The following is an 11,161-nucleotide window of genomic DNA, read 5'->3' as shown; positions in this document are numbered from 1 at the left end:
AGTTATACGAATAAATCGGTCACATCTTCAAGCCTACAAAGCTGAAGACGAAAAAGATATAGCCGGAAAGGCAAAACCTACGCTTAAAACCCGCGAGACCTGTACGTTTAGCACCTGACTAACGGAAGGAACCATGGACAAGTTGAAGGTTGCAGACCTGCAGTACCACTTAGCCCTGAGAAAGGCAGATATCCGTGGTACCAAAGCAGTTCTCGTTGCTCGCTTGAAGGATGCCTTAGAGACAGAGGGTGTCAGTGTTGACGACTTCTTATTGTCTCTCAAGCAAGCACAAACGGCAGTTGCCAGTATACCAACCGACGTGGCACCTAAAACTGACAGTAACTGTAACACGGCAAGTAACGATGGAAATGAAAGAAGCTCACAGAATGCCAATTCCAATATTTCTTCTGTATCTGCTGTAGAATCAATTAAGGCTGAACACGCCAAGGAATGTGCGAGAGCGGCTGGTCTCAAAGCTAAGGCAGAATTTTCTAGGAAAAGGCACGAACTTCTTCAAAGAGAGATGCAAACTAAATTGCAGCTTGATTTTGAGTGTGAGCAACTCGAACTGCAAGGCGAAATAGCAGAAGCCGACGCTCGTAAAGAAATGTTGGCTGAAAAACAGCGAGAAATCTCTATGGACGCTAACATTGAACGTCCTGTAACAGCAACAGATTGTCATCCCAAAGGGCCGTTTTCTCCGTTGGACGAGAACAGGTTCCCATGTTCGTTTAAGGGCCCTTGTACAGTCACCAGCACTTGCTACTAATCACCTCGTTTTTGCTCAGTAGTTTGAAGACCGATCAATTCTCAGTCGAGCAAGATACGTCAAACGATCGGTTTGGTCCTCGGATTTTCGAATATCTAACTTGTTTTTGTATGTTCGAAGCATTTTTGGATAAGGAGCCAAAAAACGTCTTTTCTGCCCTAAAGTTGCCCCAAGAAGTCGTAGAACCTAGCCCCGCCTCTGATCCACAGACCACTAGTGCCATCTCTTGTCAGCCGAACAAACCACAGAAGTAAATAATGTCACGTGACCTTTGCACACGCTACAATTACTACGCAGTTGTAGTGGGGGAAGCGGGGCGGAGGCGTGGAGAGGGACGCGATCGGTCCGGTCGGCTGGGGTCAGGTCGCCGAAGTCAGAGGTCATCCGCCGGAGGGTGTTTGGGCGGTTGAGCCGTGTGGGCTGGGGCTTGCGGAGTGGGGAGCGCCTGGACGGACCTGTCTGGAAAAAAGTTCTACAACGCTTTGGCAGTCGAGAATATTGTGAGGAAGGAAAGAGAGAGAGAGAGAAAGAGAGAGAGAGTGGAAGAGAAAGAGAGAGATAGAGGGAGAGAGGAAGAGAGAGGGAGAAGGAAAGAGAGGGAGAGAGAGAAAGAGAGAGGAGAGAGAGAGTGGAAGAGAAAGAGAGAGAGAGAGAGAGAGGGAGAGAGAGAGAGGGAGAGAGAGGGGAGAGGGAGAGAGAGGGGAGAGGGAGAGCGAGGGAAGAGAGAGGAAGAGCGAGAGAAGGAGAGAGAGAGGAGAGAGAGAGCGGAAGAGAAAGAGGGAGATAGAGGAAGAGAGGGGGATGGAGAGAGAGGGAGAGAGAGGGAGATGGAGAGAGAGGGAGAGAGAGGGAGAGAAAGAGAGAGAGGAGAGAGAGAGAGTGGACGAGAAAGAGGGAGAGAGAGGGAGAGAGAGAGAGTGGAAGAGAAAGAGGGAGGGAGAGGGAGGGAGAGGGAGAGAGAGGGAGAGGGAGAGAGATGGGAGAGAGAGGGAGAAAGAGAGATAGAGAGAGAAGAAAGACTGGAGGGAAGGGAAAATAATGATGGAAGGTCATTTTCGAAAGTTGAAGGTGCTTGAAGAAATGTTGGAAGGAGAGGCAGAGAGGGTAGGCTCATTGGACTCAAGATTTTAAATAAATATGTCCCTGTTTTCACATATTCAGCTACATTTGACATTGCAAGGCGCCAGCTACTGATACCACTACTACTTTTGGGTGGAACTTCTTGAGCTGTGCGGAATAGGGAAGGTGCATTGACATTGCTAAGACCAAAATGGCAAGATTTTCAAGATAAATGACAATAAATTAAAAAAAAAAGAAATTGAATAGCATGAAAGAAATGTATAAAGGCTTGTTTTTGAAGCAAAACGTGCAAAGTTTGCATGGTTGCGAATCCGAACAAACTTCCTGAATGCTGTCATAAGATTGTGCCTCTGAACTCAGCAAGTCATGCTGCCAATATTGAAGGAAAATAAAATAATAGTATTGTTGTAAAATGTAAATGAATCCATAACTGTTGTGTGTGCACTGTGCTGATATTGAATGCATGTGTATGTTGCATGCATGAGTCATGCAGGGGTCATGTTAAAACTGGCTGTAAGTATTGTGAGTTCGTTTTGCTAAATTGTGGAGGAACCAGGCAAATTGCGGCCGAAATGTTAGTTGTTCACCTCAGCGCTGAAATTTCTGCACACAGAGTTTTCAGATCATGCGCCGAAATGTTCATGCAGCCCGTCCGTTACACTGGTCATGTTGACAGTGACAAGGATTTTTTCCCAGTCTCATGTTGTGACAAGGATTTTTTCCCAGTCTCATGTTGAAATACAATAATAATTCACTTAGCTTGATTGTAGCTTATGTTTTCATGCCAGTTCCTAGAATAAAGCAGCCAATATTTTCTGTCATGTGAGAAATATCATGACAATATGCACAATTGCGGGCTGTGGCATGTTGTGAAGTTTTTCCTTGTTTATTGCTGAGGTTTTTCCAGTCTCTGCTGCAAAAACGGTGGTGAATCCACCGTCGTCCGACGGTTTCGATGACGCCAATCATCGGCGAGTGTTGCTATGATGGCCGACCTGACTGAGCGCACAGCGGCAGCCGCCGTCGCCAATAACAACAGTGAGGAAACCTCCGAGTCGGACGGAGACGCCGCCGCGGACGACTTCATCGTGCTGGACGAGGTGGAGCGCTCGAGCCGACAGGCCGTGCACCGCGTGCGCTGCCCGACTGGCTGGCGCACCCGCAGCCGATTGGCGACCGGCGGCCGGCGTTGGCCAATCTGCCGGCGCTCTGCCCCGAGCTGCGCGCCCGGCTGGCGGCCGAGGGCATCGAACAGGTGTTCCTGGTGCAGGTGACGGTGCTGCCCGAGCTGCTTGCGGCCGCAGAGTCGCCGCTGCCACCGGCCGACCTCTGCGTCTCGGCGCCGGCCGGTCGCGGTAAGACGCTGACGTTCGTGCTTCCGCTGGTGCAGGCGCGGCGCCGCGGTGCGCCGGCCGCCGGGTGCGCGCGCTAGCTGTGCTACCCACACAGGCGCTGCCCGCTCAGGTGCCCGCCATGTTCCGCCAGTACGACGCCGACACGCCGCTCTGCGTCCGGCTGCTGAGTGGAGACACAGTGGCACGAGGGGGGCACCAACTGGTGGCGGTGGGGCCGCGCGGCCCGGTCTCCCTGGCTGATCGTGGTGAGCACCCCCGGCTGGCTGATGGATCACATAACCAGCGCCGAGGGCTTCTCGCTAGCGCACCTGCGCTACCTGGTGATCGACGAAGCCGACCGGGTGATCGAGATGGCCGAGACGGGCTGGCTGAAAGCGGTGGAGCGGGTGGCGGCGGCCACGGCCCGCCGCCCTGCATCGCCGGCCGGCTGACGGCCGCCGCCGTCTGCGCGCCTGCGCGGGCCTGCGCCTCACCTGCCGCTGCAGAAGCTGCCGTTTTTGGCCACCCTGTCACAGAACCCGGAGGCCGGAGAAGCTGGAGCGAATGTCGCTGTTCCAGCCGCGACTGCTGGTGGCCGGCACGGCGGCCGCCGCCGTCGCACTGCCCGGTCAGTTCGTCGGCAGGTTCACCACGCCGGCCGAGCTGAGCGAGTCGTTCAACGTGGTGGCGCCGCAGCCGCTGAAGCCGCTGCTGATGCACAGTTTGCTCCGACAGCCCGACTGGCGGCGCTCGCTCGTGTTGGTCAACTGGAACGAGGCGGCGCACTAGCTGGAGCTACCGCTGTCGGTGCTGGGCGCGCGCGAGGCTGAGTTCCCTGGGACAGTGCCGGCGGGCCAGCGGCGGCGCGCGCTAGCTGATGGCCGCGCTGGTGTGCTCGAGGCTATGGCGCGCGGTATTGACGTGGACGCCGTGGACGCGGTCGTGTCGTACGACACCCCGGCGCTGTTGAAGGCACACTGCGTGCGTCGGACGGCGCGCGTCAGCCGGGCCGGCCGGGCGGTCACGCTAATGTTTGAGCGGCAGCGCAGCCATTTCCAGCGGCTGATGGCGCAGGCGGGCAAGGCGGACGGCCGGGTGCGGGAGACGCCGGTGCCGCTGTACGAGCTGCGCCAGTACGAGGCGACCTACGTCAGTGGATTTCCACACTAGCTTCTAGTTGATCGCTTTTTTCACCTTTTTACGCTCATCGCTCATGATTTATTTACATTTTAGAAATATTACAATGAATAGGTGTTTACCTTGTCATCAGCCTAGAAAAGTTAAAGTAAGTAACGCGTTTTTAGTTGCATAATGTATATTTGTTCATGAACACGGATTTAACGTGTCCTAACTCCCAAATACTTCGATATTAGACCCGAGTTTTGCAAACCAGTCGAAAGGCTTAGAACGATCATTTGGTTGGGGCGTAGCCAGACGGCTCGACTGGGCGTGGAAGCCGGCGAAAAGGTGGTCACCACGCGATCATCATGTAAAGCGGTCTCCGTCGGACGATTGTGTCCGTGCGCAACGAATGGTCTCGGCACACGTGGATGAGTTCGGCAGGACTCTCCACTGAGCGGTACTGGGCGCAGTCGAACGACGGTCGACGAAGCTAGCGCAGGTATTGTTACGAGCCGGACCAGTGTAGCGGGGCCGGAGCTTATATTGTGTGCTGTGTGGCGTTCCTTCGTCTTGACCGGGCCCGGCAAACGGGGCCTGCATATCGGCTTAAGCCACCTAGCCGGGCAGCATGACCTCCACCTCGCCGAAATGGGGCGAACGACCGCCCTCAGCCCTGCAATGACCGCGGCGCAGTTAATCTGGGTAGGTATCTTCCTGAGGTATGACACCCGCCTTGGCACAAGGCTTTATATAGGCCTTGGCGAATCCTTAGCCCTCTTGGTCCTAGAAGTAGGTGTAATGCAGTGCGCGCGAAGCCGCCTCGCAGCACCGCAGTTCACTCGCTCGGCAGCGGAACTGTCCGTCCAGCTACAGGTGGCGCCTCTGGGAACAATGTTTGCCGCTTCTTCCTCACTCTTTTGACATCTAGGAAAGAGGTGCGACTCCCAGATCCGTCGGGAGCGGGTCCCATCTATTATAGTCCCCACCTCATAAAAGGTGGGAGTGGGGGTCTATACATTGCGTGCACGTTCGACACGATTATTTTCTACAAGGTGCGACTAAAAGCAGACAAAAAGGTTAATTGCAAGTTGAAGGTATCGTAAAAATGAAATATAATAGGCTGACAGGAAAAAAAGATCCACTAAAACGCACGCTTCCTATCATGACCGTCATAAATGACGTAGGTTTACAATTTGGTGGTCTTGTATTGGCAAGTTTATTATGGTCTATTTTGTGGTTACAACTCTTAAAAATATATGTTATGTTTTCCAATAATAATATTTCTAAATCTTTGTTGTATTTGCATTAAAAAACACGCTTAACTTTACTTTTGAAACATGTTTTAAATAATTTATCAATCTCCTTGACCATTATCGATATCAAAATATCAGCTGACTGCCGGCGACAAATATTTCCGGCCGATGTTGGCTGGAATTTTTTTGTTGGTGAAACTCGTGGCTGTGTGGCGGCTATTTTTTTCGGCTGGATATTTTATTTCGGCGGCCGGCTGGTATTTTTTGGTAAAACTGGCCTCTGGTCCACGACTCCACAGCTTACAACAGGAGCTAGCTAACATAACAATTCACCCGCGCCGTGTTGGTGGCATGAACTTTCCGTCGAGTGCTTAGGGGAAGGGGGGGGGGGGCGTTTTACGCCCCTCCGTCTAACTCGGCTCCTGGGCCACGCAGCGACACGTGGTAAGCGGCAATCCAAAGAGCGTCAAAAATAAGAAGGAAATCACTCGGTCATTTTAAGGTCAAGGAAAAGGTCAGGTCACCAGAGCTCATCAAAGGTCAAATTTTGTCGATTTCAACGATTTTAAACATCCGACAGCTAACTCTGGAACCAATAGGGCTACAGCGCCGTGGAAAAGCGCATTCGATAGCTCTTTTAACGCTCTTTCGCCAACCTGTCCTCAAATTTGACCTCAGATCAACGGTTTAGCCCCCAGGGGGCACCGCTCTGATTGACCTCAAATTTGACCTCAGATCAACGGTTTAGCCCCCGTGTTTTCACCGCTCTAGCACGTCTCTGTCAAATCAAAAGTTATAGTAAAAAAACTGCTGAAGATCTTTCATGACCTGAGATGACCTCAGGGGCACACAAAGGGGGTACAGGTGCAATTTCCGATTCAGAGTGTCATGTTTACATAGGTATGAACCGATGTTTGAGAGGGTGTAGAACGACATTCGGCCAAAAGAGGCTCATTTCAATTTTCTCCCATTGACTTATATGGAGCAGTCGCAAAATTGACCTCACCTTAGGTCACAACTCACAGATATATAAAAACGAGATAACCATTTTATACATACTGAAAGTTTCAAAGTGATCGCTCAGTCGGTGTAGCTACAGCGAGCTTTCTAACCTTTTCTGAGGTAAGGTCACTTGACGTTACATGGTGACCTGACCTTGAATAACCGGGATCTGAAATTTTCATAGCATGTGCGAAAAAGATGTCGGAACGGGTGTATCTAAAACAGCGGCGCTACGCGTCGCCGTTTTTGAGATATTCGCGAAAAACCTAGGGGGCGTAAAAACGCCCCCCCCCCCCAGGACGGCGCGGATCAAACGGCCCCTGAGACCTCGGGATGGTGCCCCTGAGACCTTGGGATGGTGCCCCTGAGACTTCGAGATGGTGCCCCCTCAGACCCGGGGAGAGTGCTCCTTCAGACCTCGGATTTCGGAAAAGTGGCCCTGGAAACTTGGAATGGTGCCCCCGGAGACCTCGGGATGGTGCCCCCAGACCTCGCGATGGTGCCGCCGGAGACCTTGGGATGGTGCCCCGGACCCTCGAGATGGTGCCCTCTCCGACCTTGGGATGGTGCCTGCCGAGAACTCGGGATAGTGCCCCCTGAGAACTCGAGATGGTGCCCCCGCGGACCTCGGGATGGAAATAGATGGACAATACCTATAAAACTAAAAACTAAAAAACTCAACTAAACTAAAAAAAAACGAGGCGAGGGACAGAAATGGGCCTCCGGGCCAGACCCCGAAAACGGTACCCTATTCCGATAGACCTTCTGGATGGTGCCCCCTTAGGAGACCTCTGGGTTAAAGCTCCCGTCGGTGACCTCCTTGATGAATTAAAAAAAAACTCCGTGATGGGCCCCCGGGAGGCCCAAGGGGGGAGAATGGCCCCTATGCCCTCCCTCTTGATCCGCCACTGAAATGATCTGACCCAAGATCTTACCTAAAAACGACCAAAAGCCTTCCTTCATTGTCCGAAAAACGCTGACAGTTGATAGCTCAATGACACTAGAGCCGTGCATAAGGAGGCGTGAAAACACTCTCCTCATCTCGATCTATTACGAGAGGACCATGTCATGGCGTGAGAAAGGTGTTCTCAAAATAAATGACACTGTATGAATGAGTAAATAATTCGCGCCCCGTTGGGCTATTGGTGGACCCTGCCACCTGATGGGGTGGTGCAGCCGTTTCGTCCTCCACCTGAGATCTCGGAAAGTTACCGACCGATTTTGAAAATTCGAAGAACGTTCGTTCGATAGCCCCACCAGGGGCTATCGAACCTTGTTACCAGGTTTCGTTGACCTAGGTGCAACCCATGACGTCACAAGTCAGGTCAAAGGTTGCATTTTTCACCGATTTAGTCTAAGGAATGCGTTACAGTCAGTTAACACATCAAATAAAAGGCATGTTATCGAAAAACATCGATGGAGCGTGGTTGCCCAATACATATGTTGCTTAAAGAGGTCACTGATGCCAGGTCAGGTCAAAGAGGTCAGGTCACTAATGGTCACAGTATGAACCCAACTATGCTAATTGCTAGGGTCGCTGATACATGTTTTATGGTCAATTTTACATTAAAAATTCAATGGTGTGGGCTAGACGGCCATTGGGGCCGGTTTAGATTACGTTCTGGTGGAGGTCAGGTCAAGGTCAGGTCAAAAAAGGTTAAATTTCAAAGTTGATATTTTGCATAAAAGGGATATATTCGACGCAGCTCATCACGGGAAATCCAATGGTGGTCTTTGGCTTGCTCTGTGTGTTCTGTGACGGCTAAAAATTGAGTTTGAAAATTTAACGAAATACATTTTGAGTAGTTTTTTTTTTTGCCATAACTTTGCTAAAAATGGAGTTGTCGAGTTTACGTTTGGCATATCTAGAGCAGATAGTTCTATAACATATATTCCAGCTGCAATTTTGAATGTTGTTGGTATTTTCGGGGTGTTATACTTGATACTTCTATAGTTTTGATGGTTGAAATCAATTTTTGTTTAGAAATCAGAGTTGGCAGTTTTGTAGCGCTGTTTATTTTACATCTTTTTTATCTTGAATACCTATTTTTTGCTATCTTCAAAACTGTAAGCGTGACAGCTCTTCCCGCTAAACCTTTTATTGGGTCGAAAATGACCACTCTGACGTCATTTGTGACTAACCTATCATAAGAGCTCTGGAAAAATTTGGTCACAAGGTGTAAAATGATGCCCGGAGGGGTCTTGAAAGTTTGGTGGCGACCTACGCTATACTTTAGGAGATATCGACTGAAAAGGAGAGGGAGCTGTTTCGCGCCCCCTCCCCCCAACGGGGCTCGAGGCTTTCAGTTGTTGCTCTCACATAACTGATAACTCTTGGTTATATTACAACGTAGTGGAATTACAACGTAGTGGGAGGTATTGCCAGCGTCGGACTCCGTATGATGCCAAGACGGACGCATCCTACCAGTGCTCAAGAATGATATCTCTATCGGGAGATGTCGAGCTCAACCCCGGCCCAGCAATCGGAATTAAAAGCGAGCGTAGGCTGTCGCTCATTCTTCAAATTGTACAAAGTCTAAAAAACAAGTTTGGAGATCTAAGACAGTCGGCTCCTGCGCTGCAGAAGTTTAGTATCATCGCATGGACCGAAACCTGGTTGAACTCATCAGTCGACTCCTCAGAGATTGAATCTGCGCTGCCCTCACACACGCTGCACCGGAGGGATCGTGTCGGCCGAGTCGGAGGTGGAGTTGCCTGCATGATCGAGGCATCTCTCAGCCCCGTGAGGAGGGAAGATCTCGAGACCGACCGAGCTGAAATGATGGTAGTAGAGATTAAGTCATCTCAAGCCCTACTAATGGCTGTATGCTACTGTCCACCAGACGACTCAGCAGCCGTGACGGCAACCGTGGCCGCACTACAGAACATCGCTGCCGCTGTCCCGTCCAAAGCCCTTCTAGCACTCGGTGACTTCAATGTTCCTGAGGTCACATGGGAGACGTCAGACGCAGGATGGGCTGTCCCAGCTCTCCAGCGCCGCTCCCGTCGAGCTATTGACTTCTTGGACGGCTGCCAGCTCGCCAGGCTCCGACAGCACGTCACACAGCCGACCCGCGGCCCCAACTTCTTGGACCTGGTGCTGACTACGGCGCTACAGACGGAGACAACTGTTCGGGACGGAACATTCCCCTCCGACCATCTAGAGGTGGTTTGTGAGTTCCGAGCGGTCACCCTCCCAACGCCACAAGTGACCAGAAGTAAGGCGCTTAACTACAAGCGTGCCGACTGGGATGGCATGCGCGCCGCGCTGAGGCTGGTCCCGTGGTCGCTGCTGAACAATCTGCCGGTGGACGATGCCACCGAGAAGTTTTACGACGTGCTCACATCGGCCATCAGAGATCCCATGCCCTCGGTGACGCTGAGTAGGCGACACCCAGCCTGGTTCGACCGGGAGCTTCGTGGGCAGCCCAGCTGGCACAAAAGGAGGCGGCTCATCGAGCTCTGAACAGGACGAGAACGCCCGAGACCGAGGCGGCTTTCCGTGTGCAGCGCCGCGTCTTTAAACAACTAGCTGGCTCTCGTTTTTATGGTTACTTGAAAGGACTGATTGGTGATCTGAGAACTAACCCAAAGCGATTTTGGTCTTTTTTGAAATGTCTTAAAGGCAAAAAATGTGCAATGACATTTCTCATCGACGGTAATCGTAAGGTCACCAGCGATATAGAGAAGGCCAGCCTTTTAAACCGTACCTTTGCATCCAAGTTTGTAGATCCCCATGTTGCAATGTACCCACAGACAGTCGATTACCCCATTGATAGACTGACATCGTTCGATGTATGTGCTGACACTGTGAAGGCGATACTTGAGAGTGTGAATCGGCACAAGGCTTGCGGCCCTGATAACATTAGCGCGCGTATTATTCGGGAATGTGCCGACGAGCTTACCGTGCCTGTGACCAAGCTCTGTCAACTGTCTCTGGAGCAAGGCGTTGTTCCGAAGATATGGAAGCGAGCGAATATTGTGCCGATATTTAACCCTCGCCCGTATTGGTGTTTTTCCAGCCGCGAACGTATAAGGGGGGGGGGGTCCGTTGGACCCCCCCCCCTGCCGTTTCGCCCCTGATCAAGCTAGAGCTTCTCGGAAAAAAACGAGCGTGTTGCCCGTGACGAGAGGAAGCCGATGATACCTAATTTTAAGGTCCTAGGTCATTGATTGACCTTGCAGGTCAGGTCAATGACCCAAAAGTCGGGAATATCGGGACCTGTTAGAACGTCGTAAAGTGTGGCTGCTAAGGGGTTTTTCGGGGCGCTGATCACGAATATCATGTTAGTTTTGATCACAAATGATGTCTTTATGCATTTAGTCCAGGTCAGGTCAGGTCAGGTCAGGTCAACCAGTAGGGGTCCTGCCGGGTATTCCTAGTAGGTGTCAACCGCCTCTGACAGCTTCGTAACATGTTACGGAGGCACCAAAACTACTTCGTAAATGTTCATATGGTTGCTAAATTCGAATTCAGCTCCAAAAACTGGCCTAGAAACATATAAAACTCGAAAAAGTGAACCGAGGTCACCAAAGGTCAATGACCTGACCTGACCTTCAGGTGACCTTGCCACCCCCCTAATGCATGGGGGCAACATCAT

Source organism: Amphibalanus amphitrite, unplaced genomic scaffold, assembly GCF_019059575.1.
Source record: "Amphibalanus amphitrite isolate SeventyFive unplaced genomic scaffold, NRLGWU_Aamphi_draft 000089F_arrow, whole genome shotgun sequence".
NCBI lineage: Eukaryota > Metazoa > Arthropoda > Thecostraca > Balanomorpha > Balanidae > Amphibalanus > Amphibalanus amphitrite.
This window is presented reverse-complemented; position numbering follows the sequence as displayed.